Raw genomic sequence first — 5931 nt, forward strand, 5'->3', positions numbered from 1 at the left:
GGTCTCAGTATTTCTATTAATTTTGTGTTCATGGTATGTTGTAAGCCCTTTGGTGAAAGTATGTGTCATTGAAGTAGAGAATTGGAAAAGAAACCGTTCCTAACAAAAAACTAAATTCTCTACTGTCTCATAAACATAAGGTAACGCAAAGTACTGCTGTAGGACTCATCAAGGATGGCATACTCTACTGTTTGTACACTGGTTAAAATTTAAGAGGCAGACAAAGGTTGAGCTATTGACATCATGAATACATCACACTACATCCAAGATGCTGAAAGGTATTTCTTAAATACTGCTTTTTACAAAGAACTGGGCTCAGATTTCACGCAGGAATTAGGGGTGGAGTATGGGGAAGTATTTTTCAGGTTTGCGTATATTGAACCCCCCAAATATTGGTATTTTCTCTTATTCCTGAATCCCAATACTGGTATGGTATTCAGAGTATTCAGGATTCCCAAAAATTTTCAGCTCTCTTATACCCTATGGGGGGACTATTATAGTTAATCATGTTTTCGAATGTGTTCTCATCCATGTTTTTGAATGTGTTCTCAATACATGATATTAAGTAGTCTGCATGTGTGCTGAAGCATTACATGTTCTAGTTCATCTTTCTTTATGTCTTATTTGCACAGAAATGAGGGACTATGATTCATGAGTCTACCATTGGGCTTTCTGACAGCAATCCTTGCTGCAGGATAATAGTTAATTGTACTCTGAGAGTCAGCTCTCTTTGCAGTAAACAAAACCATGCCCAGGAATTCTTCATAATAGTCTTAAGATACCCAGGAGACACAATGTAGTGTACCTTGCATTATGCTTTCTAAAACTGGAAGGAAAGAAATGTGGGTTCAGGCTTTGGACTCCCAGCTACTGGGGTGTTTCCATTCCAGACAATGTTCCTTAGTGTAAGTGTTTGCAGGGTTTCCTGTGACATCATCTCTGTTTGCAAATGTGATTTCAGTGCTAAACATACTAAGAAGCAAGTCAGTGGGACAGTAAACATGCATAGAATTTGGCAAAATTCCTGCTTTAAGCAAAGCAATGAGTGGCTGCAGTGGGAAATTGCTCAGACCTCAATTAACCGATTTTAACTTCTTTCTTGTACTCTCATTGTTGCCTGGTTGTACCTTCTGAAGCCATGTAATTCTCGCTTGGTGGATGGAAGTTACATCCACATTGAAATGCTAGAAATAATGTTTAGAGTATCTTGGTCTGTTGTTCTCCCTAGTCTCATGCAGAGTTGCCCCGGTAGGCTGGATGTTCTTGAAGGGGGCTAGCTATAGCACAGAAACTGTACTACCTAGTTTCTATAATTATTTTTCCCCCACCTCTTTCTCCACACTTACGACATCTAATGCCTCACTAATCCTTTCTACTCTCCATAATCACTGCTTGTAAAGTCACAGTTCTCCCTTCATTGCAGTACCCTGTTCAGTATCTCCAATATACTAAACATGCTTCTTTTCTCTTGCTTTTGATGTGACTGTACAAAAAAGACAAGGGCAGTTTCTATATGCTTGTGTAAAAAAGGCTGTTTAGAATGCACTTCTATCAAATTTCTGAACAGATTGATGATTTACAATCACATTCCAGCTTTTCTGTACTTTACGATTCATACGTGATTCTTGTCCCTATGCAAACAATAAAAAGGCAAAGTTCTCCCATGAGCAGGCTTGTGGGCTTTAAAGTTCCTTCCCTTGAGTTATGCATTGCAACCCGGAAACTGGCATGTAACGAATAAAATTGCACTCCACTGGGAAGCCTGGAGCCATCTTCAGATGTGGAGACTTTACTTTTGCTGGCAGGTGTTTGGTTACATAGGACTGAAATCAATCTGCATTAAGCCTCAGATGATGATGATGATGATATTGGATTTATATCTCAACCTCCACTCAGAGTCTCAGAGCGTCTCACAATCTCCTTTATCTTCCTCCCCCACAACAGACACCCTGTGAGGTGGGCGGGGCTGAGAGGGCTCTCACAACAGCTGCCCTTTCAAGGACAACCTTGGCCAGAGCTATGGCTGACCCAAGGCCATTCCAGCAGTTGCAAGTGGAGGAGTGGGGAATCAAACCCGGTTCTTCCAGATAAGAGTCCACACACTTAACCACTACACCAAACTGGCTTAATCCTTACTTGCTGGTGCTTAATCCTTAGGTGCTTAATCCTTACTTGCTGGTACCATGAACAGCAGGGACTGGAAGACCATCTCTGAAATATTTGGGTCTGTAGTCTGTTAGACTGGCTAATTTCTAAATCCTCCACAGCCTCCTTTCCACATGTAAAGCATTACCTTTGCATTCCAGCATTCACTATTGGACATCTGATGACTAAAACAGGGTTTCTTCATATGGCAAACCTGATGGAGAAAAGCAACTGTCCCCTATTCCATTCAGCAAGTGCTAAGTGTTTCAAGCAGCTTCTGGGCTATAGCAGTGAGTCATTTTCTGATTCATTTAAAAAGTGCCAAATTTTGGTTGGCTGGCTCTTGCGCTGATCAGTCCTAGCACCTGTGTCCATGTAAAGCACTGGTCAGTTCTCTGCCCCAATGATGATTTATGGCCTGTTCCACTTCCCCACTACTGAGTTGTGTGTATGTGATATAATTTGTAGCATGGCAGAGGATGTTAACGCTCTTGGGTTGTTTTACAGATGTTCTGTTGAGCTGGGAAGAGGTAATAGGTTGCACTATTAAAACCTTGCCTGGGATGATAGTGTTTCAAAATAAGGGTCAATTGAAAAGCACCTGCTGTAAACCTTATTCCTAAAATTAAACAGTCCCTGCAAATACAGCAGTTGAGATAAGCAGCCCCTATAAAGGTCGAATAGAAAACACCAGTACTGAATTCTGAAGACATAATTCCAAACTTTTTCAGCCATGGATGCAGGAAGTTTTGAGATACCAACTTGTTATGGGGAAAAGACTGAATATTGTGATATATTCTTGCTGTAGTTCATAGGCATTACAACACTTGGCTCCTGTACTACTGCAGTTTTAAAGATTTATTTGTACTGGGAGAAAGAAATGAGGTTTAAAGCTCCTTAAATCATGGGGCAACATGGGGTATGTATAGAGTGCAGGGGTGAATTAACCATTAAGCAGACTAAGCACGTGCTTAGGGCACCAGAGCCAAAGGGGGCACCACAAAGTTTGGAAAAGGGTGAAAAGGAAAAAACCCAAATGAAGATTTGTAAAAAAAAATTGATAAAACTAGTGCAAATTGATCATGGTGCACCCTAGGGTTATCTTCTATTTTTTGTTGGTGAGGTGCAGTGTCATAGGCTGTTTAAGCCGTCCTGAGCCTGCCTTGGCGGGGAGGGCAGGGTATAAATAAAAACTTATTTAAAAAACTTATTATTAAAAGTAAAATGCATGTGTTTAAAAGTAAAATGATGGAGCCAAATTCAGTTGTCATGACAGTCATTTCAATGACCCTCTCTGCCCTTTTTTAATTTCAGCCTCATGTAAATGTCCAAAATGAAGCATGTTCAGTTGAGTGGTGTGCAAAAGAGAAAACGTGCAAAAGAGAATGAGCAAAATAATCTGTCTGTTGTAGCCAAGACAGGAAAGCTGACAGATTTCTTCTTACAAACTGCAGAGAAAGATGATCCAGATCAAAACCAGTGTCAGTCTTCAGAGACAGGAAGTGAATCAAAACTATCTCCTTCATCAGAAACAGGCAGTGTTGGTGCAAGGCCAGATTTTCATGATGACGTTGCACATGATGAAGTGCCACAACCTGGACCTACTTCCCCAACAAGATGTGTAAATGCTTTTGAACTGCCCAAGGAGTTTAGAGAACTGACCAAGGATGAAATGAACAAAGTTAAGGACCCAGGGTTGTGGGATGAATTTTATGGTGATGATGTGACTTATTGGGTTGCCTGTGGACCCAGTGAATGTCAGCACCACAATGGGCCATTTGACAAATCGTGTTGCAATTTCATCAGTGGGAAGCCAAAGAGATACTGTTCATGGAAGATTTTTTTTTAATAAAAGCCAATGGTGAACACTACAAGAGAGAATGGCTGCTGTACTCTCCTTCAAAAGGATCAGTTTACTGTTTTGTTTGTAAATTATTTGCGCCCAAAGAGTCATCGCATTTTGCTAGAAATGAGGGATTCAGTGACTGGTGAAACACTGCTGTAATTGACAACCATGAAAGAAGTACAACTCACCGAGATGCCATGTTGACATATTTACTCTGAATCAAGGCTTAGGCTTGACACAGCCACCGGAAAAACAAATTGAAGAGGAGTACAATGTACTTCGGCGTGTTGTAGCAGTCATTTGCACACTGGCTGAACGAGGATTGGCATTCTGAGGAAAAGTGGAAAAATTTGGGTCTCTCAATGGGAATTATTTGGGGCTACTCGAATTAAGTTGATTTGATACATTCTTGACTGCTCACATATCACGGTATGGCAATGCTGGAAAAGGCAACCCTTTGTACCTGTCCAAAACAATATGTGAGGAACTTACTGAGTTAATGGCAAAGAAAGTGCACTCCGTCATCATTGATGAAATTAATGTTTCTGGGTACTACTTCAGTCTGTCTGTGGACTCAACGTCTGATCTTTCACATGTTGACCAACTAAGCATGGTGCTCAGATACTTGCAAGATGGACAACCAGTTGAACGATTTATCACATTTTTGGAATTACAAAACCACACTGGTGAAGCTATGGCACAGCAGGTGTTGAAGTACTTATGTGATGATTGTAAATTGGATTTTGCTAAATGCAGAGGGCAATCATATGGCAATGCTGCCAACATGTCTGGACGTTACAATGGCATGCAGCAAAAAACTTTTGGATGCAAATCAGTTTGCCATTTATGTACCCTGTGCAGCTCATTCACTAAATTTAGTTGGATGAAGTGCTGTGGATTGCTGTCAAGTTGCAGTAGATTTCTTTTCCACTCTACAACTGCTCTACACATTCCTTTCAGCCTCAACTGCTTGGTGGAGAATTCTCAAAAATTGCATTGGAAATGAAAAAGTGTTGAAATCACTTTTAGACACCAGATGGAAAGCATATGCTGTGGCAACTGCAGTAATTATGAACTCTTTCTTCAAGATTCTGGAAACTTTGGAAGATTTATCAGATGACCAGTTGCAAAAAGGTGACACTAGAAGGGAGGCAAAGAATATTGCAAACAAGATGCAAGGACTGGAATTTGTGTTCATGCTGAATTTTTGAAATGAAACTTTAGAAAAGTTTCATGGAACAAGTCAACTTCTTCAAAGTGAAAATGTGATCTTGCAAAACGTGCAGATTTGTATCATCATTGGCAGGCCAGTTGCACACATCAAGAGATGAATTTGAGAGATTTGAATCACTTGCAAAGGACATGCTCCCTGATGTAGAATACAAAGCAACTCAAACGCGTAAGTGTATAAGAAAGATAATGCCCAACAATGGAAATGCACCAGAGGTCATTCTCAGTGCCAGAGACAAATTCCGTATCTCCACTTTTTATGTAATTGTTGAAAAGTTAGAAATGGAAATGAGGAGGAGACAAAAGCCGTACACTGAAATAGCAGACAGATTCTCTTGTCTGACAGATATTCCTAATGCCACCCAACAAGGTGCTAATTCCCAATTATCAGAAAGTGAAAGGTACTCAAAGACTTGTCAGACACTCATTGATGCTTATCCAGATGACATGAACAACACTTTGTTTACAGAACTTCAGCAGTTCCATTCGTATGTTCTTCATAAGTTTAAAACAACCAATAAAACATCTTTCACTCACATGGAACTTTACAACACAATTACAGAAGACAAACTAGAGAGTGCCTTTCCAAATGTTAAAATTGCCGTAAAAATATTTTTAACATTAATGGTCACCAACTGCACGAGAGGTCTTTCTCACAACTGAAACATGTAAAAAACCCAAATAGATCAGTTATGCTTCAAGACAGACTT

This window comes from Heteronotia binoei, chromosome 2 (assembly GCF_032191835.1).
Source record: "Heteronotia binoei isolate CCM8104 ecotype False Entrance Well chromosome 2, APGP_CSIRO_Hbin_v1, whole genome shotgun sequence".
Taxonomy (NCBI): domain Eukaryota; kingdom Metazoa; phylum Chordata; class Lepidosauria; order Squamata; family Gekkonidae; genus Heteronotia; species Heteronotia binoei.